At 38.7% G+C, this 13552-nt stretch overlaps 1 protein-coding gene across 2 annotated transcripts in view; it reads right to left on the minus strand.

The window, feature by feature from the left end:
* LOC114662846 (C-C motif chemokine 25-like) overlaps window positions 1-1731 on the minus strand; it is a 72131-nt gene extending 70400 nt beyond the window's left edge. For both annotated transcript variants that reach the window (XR_007936476.1, XM_028816548.2), the window contains exon 1: window positions 1624-1731. The gene's annotated coding sequence lies outside the window, so the exon portion shown is untranslated. The remainder of the gene's footprint in view (window positions 1-1623) is intronic.
* Window positions 1732-13552: the final 11821 nt, after the last annotated feature.

Here is a 13552-nt window from a genome sequence, read left to right on the forward strand (position 1 = left end):
GGACAAAATAGAACATTTTAAGGTCTATAGGATATAGCAGGACACAAGCAGATAAAAAAATCTGAACTTACCCGCAGTGTTATGGGATACTTAGAGGATCCTTTTCAAATCAGGAACGTACTAATAGTTCACAAATCTGTGATTTAATAAGTCGGAATAAAATAGGATAGATAGATAGATAGATAGATAGATAGATAGATAGATAGATAGATAGATAGATAGATAGATAGATAGATAGATAGATAGATAGATAGATAGATATTTCACAAATCTGTGATCATCTGTTCAGGGTAATTTTTGGAGCATGTTATGGATCTAAATAATGAAATGTTCTTTCAGGAACCTTCATATGGGTAATTCTTTTGGGAATCACAAATGGTACCTGTTTGGCATTTCCCTAAAGAGCCACTTTGCCACTTTTATTTTTGACAATTTGTGGAGTACACTCCTAAAAATAAAAGAGCCAAGTTGGTTCTTTAGACAGATGTCATAGGGGAATCATTTGTTGTTCCCAAAAGAACCTTCCACATGAAGGTTCCAGAAACAGAAGCGAACAGGTTTGTGAAATGCCAGCGGGTTCCTGGTTTTAAATGACTGTTAATACACGGGATAACACAGACTAAAGGTTTTTGATACGTTAATATCTTGCTAGAAATAGAAATCGACCTTAGACACGGGGCGTCTGGTGGCACATTCACGCCTCGTCTGTCCATCTGTGGGCACACTCACTTCGTTGGCATCATGACATGTTTGTATAAAAGTATAAAGGTATTGATATTTCGGAAAAAAAATGTCAAAATGTTCCACGGACAAATAATTAAAGTTTCCATTTATTTAATTCCAAATTAGTTAAAACAGTCCATTATATATTGAAGATATCTGTTTTGTCCGAACATTTTGAAAGCACCCATTTAACATGCAAAGAACCCTTCCCCGAATAAAATGGTTCCTCCTCAAAGTGTTCTGCGGGGAATCATATAGCCCAGAAGAACGCTATTAAGGACCCGTTAACGTGTAGATCGCGGAGCTCTCGCGAAGACTCAGAAACAAGGCGCAGAAGCGGTAGGGAATCATGCGCGTTCATTCCTCCGCAAAGGCAGCGAATCATGCGCGTTCATTCAGCCACATTTCTGGAGCGCCTGCGTGGAGCAGACATAAACATGTACGCACGCCCACGTGTTCTAAGACAGAAACATTTTTCAAATACTCATTAATTTCCCAAATCTGCGGCTTGCGGTATCAGTGTGGGGCTATCACCAGAAATAGAAATCAACCTTAGAGTGGGGCGTCTGTGGGCACACTCCCTCCTCCTGTGTCCATCTGTGGGCACACTCATTCCGCGTCTGTCCGTCTCCGCGCACGCTTATTCACACACTCCTTTAGTTTTGGGTTAAACTGAGTCCTGATCGAAGTTTTCAACAATAGAACAGTGGGAGAAAAGACACGTCCGCGGAGGAACATTCTCGGCACGCTCACAGTATACAGTGTATTATCCAAATGTCACAAACATTCGCGCGAACAGGTACACGAAGTAACCCAGCAGCAATCTGCGCTCCTTTTTCACTCAGCATGCATTAACGCGCTCGCTCGCTGCTTTCCACTCTTATCGTCTACGATACTTACAGCGACCTCCTTATCGGTGGATCGGTGGGGATTATGTTGAAAACAGCCAAACGTAAGTTTTGCAGTTTTGCAGAGCACACGCTTCGTCTTATAGTTTTACTCGACGCGCACCCCCCCCCCCCCCCCAAGGGCTCCACCCCCCTGTACCCAACCCCAACCCCACCCCCGCCCCCCCCCCCTTCTGCAACTAAGCATTTTCAGGTGGCGCTTCCCTCGACCTCCCAAGAATTGTTTGGCATCATGTCTGTCATAAAAAAAGTATTAATATTTCGGAAAAAAAATATATAGTCCCCGAAACAAACAACTGAAACCTTCGTTTTTTTTACAGTATTTCGATTCAATTAAAATCATTTCTAAAAACGCAATTTCAGTTTTGCAAAAGAATTCATTTAGGATCAGTTTATTTTTGTATTGAGCTTTTCACTGAGTGCGGGCGCAGTGCGCTGTGACAAGTTCTCAGGTAAAATACAAATGTAAGCTTTACAAATGACTAAATACAGAAGACGCACATTCGTTTAAACACCCAAGAAAACAAAGTAGTCTGCAACTGATTAACATAAATGGAAGCCAACAATATCTGTCCATTAATATAAATTGTATTTGAATTTCATCCTATTCATCCATTAATCACTCCATCCATCAATCACACTGTTACAAATTCTGGTTCTTATGGCATTTTATGTTTGTTTACTGGGTTTTCTGGTTCCTTATTAAACTATTGCTTGACAAACTTTCATTCTGGGATGGGTTCTTTGCATATGTTGTTAGTTCTTTGTGCTTTGAAAAACACCATAATATGTAGAAAAAAATGAAATTTTTAATGTATAGCGGGACACTAACAGATTAAGAAAAACTGAACGTAGCCTGAGTTATCGTAAGCAGTGAGAGTCCGTTTAAAACCAGGAACCCACTGGTATGTCGCAAATCTGAATCTATTCCTGGTTATTTACTGTATGCAGCCTGATACCGATCGAAATAAACAAAGGATCTTTCTGGAATCTTTATTATTGGTGGGGTCTTTTGAGAAACAAAAATGGTTCCCCTATGGCGTCGCTCTAAAGAACCGCTCTGGCCACTTTATTTTTAAGAGTCCATGCATCTTCCAAACCCGTTTATCCGGAGCAGGGGCAAGAGGAAGCCGGAGCCTGTGCCAGCAAGTATAGGGCATAAGGCAGGAACAATCACTGGGCACAAGAGGAGTCCATCACAGGGTGAACACAGAGACGCAGCGTGTCTTTGGGCTGTCCCAGGAAAGCGGAGCACCCAGAGGGAATGTGCGCATCCATAATAAACGCCATGTAATTTAACGCGTTAGACTTTCTGAGTTCACAGTTACAACGGGCTGCACCGTGAAAATTAAAAATATTTCACGTTAGATTCTTGGTGGCATTTTTTTTTTCATGAATGCATACATCATCCCGAAGCCCAATTCAATGGTGTGCGCTTTTGTGGAATTCGAATCTCAGCCAGGGTGCTATCAATGTGCAATCTGCATGATTACCGGCCGGCCTTCGGTGCCCACGTCGCAGACGTGTATGCCAGCTGTGAATGTGGCCCCATGACAGTCTTTGAGCTTCCTCGATCTCTGCAGCGGATTGGCGGAGCCGCAATTGTCCGGCGTTGTTTCAGCTCACCAGTGCGTACTGGAAGCGGATTGTTAAAGCGGGATCTGTGGCGGCTTGAAGCCCAACGCCTTCCAGGCGAAAATATAAAGCAAGAAAATGACACACCGAGGAAAGAAAAGATCATGGGGTTTAAATCAAAAGATCATAGTGCGACTTTACTGGATGGCAGGAGCTCACTCATAATAACAAAATGTCATTTATATGTACTGTATGTACATCAATTTAAATGATCGATGATGCTTGAATTTATTGTAGGTTGTCAGTTAACATATTTTGGTTTTAGTCAGAGAACACTGTGGCTGTATTCGTTATAATCATCATCATCATCATCATCATCATCATCATCATCAATTTTCCAAACCTGCTTATCCAGAATATAGGGAGCCTATCGCAGCATTCATAAGGTCAGCGTTTCTCAACCTTTAAGTATTTTGCGACCCGAGTTTTCATAAGTTTTAATCGCGCCCCCCCTAACGATATTTTTGAAAGGAGCCCACTAATACCAATTTGTTCTTTTCTAATTAATGATATATCATAGATGCATATTTTATTATACCTACTTAACTTTTATCGACATTTATCTAACTCTATATTTATTTTTCTAGTATCAGAATGTAGTTTAAGTTCATTTGTTTTGGTTTCAATAGATGTATTTTTCATATTTTTGATTCTTGTTTCCTTTTTTTCACATCTTCGCGCCCCCCTTTTTGTTACTTCGCGCCCCCCCTAGGGCCCGCCCCACTGCAAGGTGTAAAGCAGGGTCATCAACACTTGGACAAGGCGCTAGCACTAATAAAAAAATCGATAAACAAATTGAACAGTTACTACAATTTTTAAATTGCAGGCATTATGGTAATCATTCATTATTATTATTTTTTTAAATACTAGACCACTGAAATTCGGAGCCCGAGCTCATATCCAGGAAAAATTGGGCGCCTGATAGTAACAAACCCAGGAGTGGACGCCAGTCTCACATTTACACGCGTATATTTTACAAATTTTTCCTAAACTGCAAATTGCAGGTCAGGATTCTGCCATTTGAGGAATTCGAGTGTAAGGATTATCCCTATAATGAGGCTGCGCCAATCCTAGCGGCGACACTCTCAAATACACACATGGCCATGCAGTTTACCACTGGTAATTAACCTTTCTGGAGTAAAGAAAAATAGCAAAGTGGACACGGCGACATCTGGGCGGGCATTTAAAGCTTTAATAATTCGATTCTGAATGTGTGAGCCATCGGCGCTGACCACTGCGGCACTCTGCAGCCTGCAGTCTCAGTCGAACCAGACTTTATGAAACACTTGGCATGCTCGCTTGTCAGATGTAAATGTTAGTTCAAAAATTATATCATAACTGTGACCGTTTTTTCGTGGGCACGACAAATCACAAGCATGTGAATAACTCATTTTTGTATTAATAATGCAGCTCGCAGCGTTCGATTCTTGCCAACCTATAGAGTCTTTGTGAAGTTCGGAAGGGCTGCATGCACCAAAGTGTCCGTGTGGCCTTTTCTAGGGTCCTGCGATGTACACAACCTCACACACAAGTAAACAATGAGGACAGACTTGTATGTCACCTTAGTTGGTGACAACGAAATAACCCGAAGGTGGACAGGATGTCTGCATCTGGAAGAGTTTGCATACATGTTAGGGGGGACGGGACCCCCGTTCTATCCAACATGTCGCTGACCGAAGCTTTCGTGATCGGGCGCCGCTGCGCGGATTTCACGCGATCCAAGCGTGCACGCGTGTTTTTCTCTAATAGACAGATTAAAAAGATAGATGTGAAAGGCACTATATAAAAATAAAGAATGACATACAGATATGAACGGTGCATTGTAACAGATAGATAGATAGATAGATAATGAAAGGCACTATATTAGATAGATAGATAGATAGATAGATAGATAGATAGATAGATAGATAGATAGATAGATAGATAGATAGATAGATAATGAAAGGCACTATATTAGATAGATAGATAGATAGATAGATAGATAGATAGATAGATAGATAGATAGATAGATAGATAGATAGATAGATAGATAGATAATGAAAGGCACTAGATAGATAGATAGAAAAGACACTATATAAATATAAATGATGACATACATAAAAACAATGTTCTATTATTCTAATTATTATTTCAGCATATTGATATGTAGAGATATGAAAGGTTCAATTAAATAGATAGTGAAAGGTACTATGAAAATTTAAAAAGAGACATAAGAATGACATGCATAATTCAATCATCAGTAAGATATGAAGGACACACTTACAGATAGACAAGTAAGGCACTATACAAAATAAAGAATGTCATATGAGAGTAAGATAGATAGATATGAAAGGCGCTATATGATAGATAGATAGATAGATAGATAGATAGATAGATAGATAGATAGATAGATAGATAGATAGATAGATAGATAGATAGATAGATAGAACTTTCTTTGTCCCAAGAGGTGTATTTTGCTTTCCTAAAGCGTGTTAAGTTTACTGGCGACTGTAAATGAGATCCGCTAGTGATCAAAATATACTACTACTACTATAATAACAATAATAATAATAATAATAATAATAATAATAATAATAATAATAATAATAATAATAAAACTATAACGTAAAAGTGATAATTCGTTCAATGTATTCTGAGAACAAAATCATTGTCCGTATAAAATGCTAAATGTGAGCATTTTTTTATACCTGTGATTATTACCTGATAAATTATGTTAGATTTATTTTTAAGAAATATAATCAAAAAAAGACCGTGTTGCATTGCTTTTCCCGAACGCTCTTAGAGTGTACATCACTGCGTCAGACACTATAAATACTGCACACATTAAAATGATTTTCCCCGCGTTAAATATTGTGTATATTATCAAGATTTAGTATCCAGATTGCTTATATAAACAGTTCATGCATCACACTGAATATGTACTGTATATACAGTAATTTTAATATAGTTAGTTCAAGCCTAGTCTAAATATGTATAATTTAATATACACACTATACCTGAGGCGCAGTCTGAGGCGCTGATGAGTCTGACTGTTTATTATGCCTTCTTCTACACCTCGGATTCCAGCCCGCTATGAAGAGCTCGTCTCTCATTCTCAACGGAGGCGACACGGGAATGCTAAAGAATTTAAAGTCGCTCTGTTTCAGAGTGAAATCCGCTATTGCGTTTAGCGCGGAGTCTTCTGCACTCACTCAACACCGCAGCGTTAAGAGCCACGCAGCCCGAGCACCGCAAAGCGCAGCACACCTCAACTCCAAAGTGTACTGAAATCAGCAGTTGGCCAACCGATGGTGGGGGCTGCAGCGGACAAAAATACACAAGAAGTTAATGGCGCTGATGGAGCTCCGCGAAATGAAAACATTAAAACAATGCAGGTTATCGTTATTTTCATTTCCTTACCTGGTTGTGTTTTCATTCATAAGAAATTATTTTTAAATTTAATGTTCATTTTCTTATTCATTTGCAAATTATATATCTTTATTTTTTATTCATCATCGTTTTTTTATTGTTGCCCTTTGTTTGATCTTTTATTTTGGCTACTTCTGTGTTGATTTTCTATTTATTTTTCATTAACAAATTTTTGTATTTTCCCTTGGCCAATTTAGAGTTGCTTACATGAATTTTCCTTTTTAATTTATAGTTCAATTTTTTATTCCTTTACATGCAGTTTCTAAGTTATGCAGTTTATTGCATTTTTATTTTTACAACTGCATTTTGATTTTTTGCACTTTAAGTCATTTATTCATTTATCTAATGTTTGGCTAAAATTCTGCTGTAAGATTTTCTTTTGCAACATCTTTGTCTTTTAATTCTGTTTGGATGTGTCTGTTGTCAGTACTTTTGCAACAACTTATTTTGTAGTTCTCTATTTAATGTTTATTGCTTTAACAGCAAGTTTTGGTTTCCTTATCTATATATATATAATCCCTATGTGCGTCCAGGTGTCCGTGTGTGGGTGTCTTCTGGTGAAGTGCGCATGCGCGGGGCAGGTGCTATGCGCGATATTACTGTCAGAGAAAGTTAGAGGCGTTTTACGGAAATACAAACCAGTATTACTGCGAGAGGAAATTAAAGGTACACAATACAGTGACGCATATTACAGCCACATACAAGCCAGTATTACTGTCAGAGGAGATTAAAGGCATATTACCGACGCGCACGCCTGTATTACCGCCAGAGAAAATGAAAGGTATATTACGGACGTACAAGCCAGCGGACGTACAAGACGGTATCCTTCAATAAGGGCGCGCACAAAAAGGCGAGCCTCAAAAGGGCGACCTCAATTGGGCGCAGCGAATAAAGGCGCGCGCAAATAAAGATCTGCACCTTTGTTGCTCTTCACATATTCCAGAGCCATTTGAACTAAATTATCTACGAACGCCTTTATTCGCCGCGCTCAGTTGAGGTCGCACTTTTGAACCTCAACTTTTTGTGCGCGCCCTTATTGAATAGAGCCTTGAATACAAGACAGTATTACTGTCACAGAAAATTAGACACACAATACACGGCGGCAGCCCACGAAGAACGGTCAGCTCAGCAAGTAAACATCAACAAAAGAAAGGCTGAAAGAAAGAAAAATACGACCAACAAAAAGAATGAGGTCAAAGTCCCTTGCTATTTAATACAGACTGTTCCTACTAATGTTTATGCACTACTGTTGTAGCGCCCGTTATTGTAACGGGCTAAATGACTAGTTTTCTTCTATCTATCTATCTATCTATCTATCTATCTATCTATCTATCTATCTATCTATCTATCTATCTATCTATCTATCTATCTATCTATCTATCTATCTATCTATCTATCTAATATAGTGCCTTTCATTATCTATCTATCTATCTATCTATCTATCTATCTATCTATCTATCTATCTATCTATCTATCTATCTATCTATCTATCTATCTATTATATAGTGACTTTCATTATCTATCTATCTATCTATCTATCTATCTATCTATCTATCTATCTATCTATCTATCTATCTATCTATCTATCTATCTATCTATCTATCTATCTATCTATCTATCTAATATAGTGCCTTTCATTATCTATCTATCTATCTATCTATCTATCTATCTATCTATCTATCTATCTATCTATCTATCTATCTATCTATCTATCTAATATAGTGCCTTTCATTATCTATCTATCTATCTATCTATCTATCTATCTATCTATCTATCTATCTATCTATCTATCTATCTATCTATCTATCTATCTATTATGTAGTGACTTTCATTATCTATCTATCTATCTATCTATCTATCTATCTATCTATCTATCTATCTATCTATCTATCTATCTATCTATCTATCTAATATAGTGCCTTTCATTATCTATCTATCTATCTATCTATCTATCTATCTATCTATCTATCTATCTATCTATCTATCTATCTATCTATCTAATATAGTGCCTTTCATTATCTATCTATCTATCTATCTATCTATCTATCTATCTATCTATCTATCTATCTATCTATCTATCTATCTATCTATCTATCTATCTATCTATCTATTATGTAGTGACTTTCATTATCTATCTATCTATCTATCTATCTATCTATCTATCTATCTATCTATCTATCTATCTATCTATCTATCTATCTATCTATCTAATATAGTGCCTTTCATTATCTATCTATCTATCTATCTATCTATCTATCTATCTATCTATCTATCTATCTATCTATCTATCTATCTATCTATCTATCTATTATATAGTGACTTTCATTATCTATCTATCTATCTATCTATCTATCTATCTATCTATCTATCTATCTATCTATCTATCTATCTATCTATCTATCTAATATAGTGCCTTTCATTATCTATCTATCTATCTATCTATCTATCTATCTATCTATCTATCTATCTATCTATCTATCTATCTATCTATCTATCTAATATAGTGCCTTTCATTATCTATCTATCTATCTATCTATCTATCTATCTATCTATCTATCTATCTATCTATCTATCTATCTATCTATCTATCTATCTATCTATCTATTATGTAGTGACTTTCATTATCTATCTATCTATCTATCTATCTATCTATCTATCTATCTATCTATCTATCTATCTATCTATCTATCTAATATAGTGCCTTTCATTATCTATCTATCTATCTATCTATCTATCTATCTATCTATCTATCTATCTATCTATCTATCTATCTATCTATCTATCTATCTATCTATTATATAGTGCCTTTCATTATCTATCTATCTATCTATCTATCTATCTATCTATCTATCTATCTATCTATCTATCTATCTATCTATCTATCTATCTATCTATTATATTGTGCCTTTCATTATCTATCTATCTATCTATCTATCTATCTATCTATCTATCTATCTATCTATCTATCTATCTATCTATCTATCTATCTATCTATCTATCTATCTATCTATTATATAGTGCCTTTCATTATCTATCTATCTATCTATCTATCTATCTATCTATCTATCTATCTATCTATCTATCTATCTATCTATCTATCTATCTATCTAATATAATGCCTTTCATTATCTATCTATCTATTTAATATAGTGCCTTTCATTATCTATCTATCTATCTATCTATCTATCTATCTATCTATCTATCTATCTATCTATCTATCTATCTATCTATGACATAATGCCTTTTCTTTTAATCTTATGTAGCGCCTTGGATATTTATCTATTTATAGCACAATAAAGTGTGCAGAAGGTGAAGGTGTGTATATACTTTGTAAATCCTCTGTCTATATCTGTATGATTCTTTAATTTATTTATTATTTATGATGTTGGTATGATATTAAATTCTAATTCTTTTATGCAACTGTAACATCAAAGAGCGGCCATTCCTCTTTTATAAACTCTTCATACCATAACTAAATGAGGGTTTATTTATTTATTTATTTGTTTGTTTGTTTGTTTGTTTGCTTGTTTGTTTTTCTTCATCTTCACAGAGACCCAGAAGCCTCACGGCAGCATTCAGCCTGCCCACACCCACAAATCGCCCCCCCCCCCAGTAGATCCTTAGCAGACCCTCAGCTCAGGACTGCCCATCTCTGTCTTGTCAGTACGTGACTCTCAGGCTTCATGGCGTCTCGGTCAAGCTCTGCTTGTCCTGATTTCCTTTACTGGTCACCTGATGATTAACAGCCCTGGTGGCGCGAGTGCCACCTGTGAGGTTACAGCTCAGGACCCCTGGGTTCTTGCTCTCTGTGGTGGGCTCTTGCGTGTTTCCCCCTGTCCGTGTGTCTTTTTGGTGACCCCACCCGAGGTCCTACTGAAGCGCACACATTAGGTTGAGTGGTCACTCTACGCATGCCCAGCACGGTCACTTCTACACTTGTGCCTAATGTTGTGCATTCCAGTTTTTATCTTCCTGACCGTTTTTAAATTATAAACAGCAGTGAGACCGTAACGCATCCCAAACAAGAAAAGCAATCCGACCACAAGAACTCCCACTCCATTTAAAACTGCTCTTGAACCCCCCGCTAGCAAATTCAAACCACAAAACCACAGAAACGTCTCCTTTCACAAGCTGAGCAATGTTGATGTTGCAAGTGGAAGCTGAGCTATTGGGAGTTGTGTAACGTTTTCCTTGATCTCTCATTCCATCTGTTTCTCGTCCCCTAGAAGCCCATTGTTCTCCAAAAAACTTTGGGTGCAAGGCATGAGACCAGCCGTAGATGTGGATTGCAATAATTTTTCTTTATCCATTTTTTTTTAAACCACTCATTTTCTAGTCAAATTCCAGATGTTTTTTAAACACACAGTAGTGCAGCCCCCAATTTAAATGCCAAATGTGGACCCCTCTGATCTTTCCAATTTTGGACCACTTTCTAAATTACCCTTCCTGTCTGAAGTGTTGGAGAAAGCTGTTCTCTTCTCAACTTGCAGGCATTTTCGGATCAGCAGGGTGTTTATGAGGCGTTATTGTCTGGCTGTAAAGCCCTTCATAGCACTGGAAAGTGTCTAATGTTCTCCCACAGTACGCAGTGTAAAAGAATACCCAAAACAACGTGAAAGGTTTGGGGGTCCACCCCATATACTTGAAATAAGGGTTGGTGGAGTGTAGGCCTTTACAGGCCGGAGCTCAAAACAGAACTGAAGAGGAAACAAAATGGCCACCACAGATTTATTTGGTAGACGGTGTGGCAGACGGATGGGGATCCTGCCCAGCCAGAACGTCCCGGAAGGACCGGGAGAGGAATAATACCTTTCCTGGACCACGAGAGGACAGCCGCCCCGGTCTGCATTGGGGCCACGGGATCGGAGAAAAGAAGCTCAACCCTGTTGGGGCCCTTGGCCACTGCCAGGGGGCGCGCAGAGGATTATGGAGCCCTGGAGTGCAACACTTCTGTCACAACCGGAAGTACTGCCAGGAAGAGATTCCAGGCACACCCGGAGTGCTTCCGGGTGCTCATGTGGCACTTCCGCCACACCAGGAAGTGCTGCCAGAAGATCATCAGGAAGCACCTGGAGCACATCCAGGGTATTATAAAAGGGGCCGCCTCACTCCAGTAGATGAGCTGGAGCTGGGAGGAAGAAGACAGAGCTTGATAGAGAAGGAGTGAGGGTGACAGAGAAGAAGAAGAAGAAGAAAGAGAAAGAAAGGGACTGAGCGTTTGTCTAGAAGGGCATTGTGAGGTGCTGTATACACTGCAGAAATATTAAATGTGTGTGTTTTTTGGACATCTGTCTGTCTGTGTTTGGGGCTGAACCTCCACAACGAGAAGTGATGTAATGGGAGAATGGTATTCTGGTAGGGCGTTGGTATTGAAGGTGCCACTCTTGCCTGGTTTAGATCAGATGTTACAGTCAGAACTGCCACCACTGTTGTGAGGAATGCAAAGGTCCTCCACTTCTGTCTGTCTTGGGTGAGTTTCTGTAGGGAGCTCCAGCTGTGGTTTATGGTCTTCAGTTCTTCTGATGAGTTCTTCGGCCTGCCTCTTATATATTTGTCTTCTGGGGTCAAGTGGGGAGATGTTCTAGTGATGAGGTCTTGCACTTCTCTAATAATTCATCCAATCCATATGCATCTTCTTCAAATGACAAGAAACAGTCTCACCGTACTTATCCTCGGCAGATCAGTGTAATCCAGAACCCCGGGGTTTTGCGTTGCAATGGTGAAGTTGTCAATGTCTGGCATTGAAAGCAGCAAGCTGGAAAAGGTATAGGTGATCTAGATAGGTGTCTCTCTCCTGGCTCTGCAATGAAGTGTCAGTGTAGTTTCTTCTTTTCGTCCTTAGGTTTAAATAGTAATGCAACTGATGGGAGAGACGGGGCAAATTATCACCATGGTTCCATGGCATTATCCTTCCCCTTTTGTTTCCAGGGGACAATATTTACACAGACACACAAAGACCATACAAACGGGACAACACTATGAAAGACGCGACTCAGCAAAGAATACATTTAAAACGCCGTTAATCATGTGGCACCGCTACACAATTTCACTGTGTTGATCTTCAAGCCCACTTGTTGTCCACAGATATTAAACATGAGAAGTCTTTTCTTGCCTGTGCTGGGGAGTGTGAGAGAGCAAAGTGAGGTCATATGCTTAGTCAAGTTCTTCCAAAGTAGAGAACAAGGTCCTTCTGATCCCTCTCACTTGATCTTTTGTTGTGTGTTGGCATCACCCAGTCGATGACCAGGATAAAGAGCAGTGATGACAGTACACATCTGTCTCACTCCAGCCTTGACTTGGATGATGTTACCCACCATGCACATAAAAGCTCTTGATGAGAGGTGGCAGTGGTTCTTTGCCATGGCTCCAGTTCAAACACCCGCAGGGTTGTATGGGCCTTGTAGTTCACAGGGGTCCTTAAGCCATTTATGTCGAAGGTTGAAATTTTTGAGTTTGTGCATGAAATTCACATATGTTGCATAGAAAAATATAAGGAACAAGAATTTGAAGAGAAAAAAATGTTATTACATTCCATTGTTGAATTATGTGGCATTCCAAAATTGGAACACTAGGAAAATCCACTTCTTACATTATACATAACATATGTGACTCCAACGTGACTGTCATTCCAATAATGGAACACGAGACATAAATGGGTTAATTGCCACCAGTTCCTAGTAAACAGGTTATATAGCGCTTTGAAGTGTGGAGTACAAGTCCAAGGAGGTTCTGCTCAAGCTTTATAACACACTGGTGAGGCCTCATCTGGAGTCCTGTGTGCAGTTTTGGTCTTCAGGATACAAAAAGGACATAGCAGCACTAGAAAAGGTCCAGAGAAGAGCGACAGGGCTGAGTCAGGGCTACAGGGGATGAGTTAT

This window comes from Erpetoichthys calabaricus, chromosome 12 (genome assembly GCF_900747795.2).
Source record: "Erpetoichthys calabaricus chromosome 12, fErpCal1.3, whole genome shotgun sequence".
NCBI lineage: Eukaryota > Metazoa > Chordata > Cladistia > Polypteriformes > Polypteridae > Erpetoichthys > Erpetoichthys calabaricus.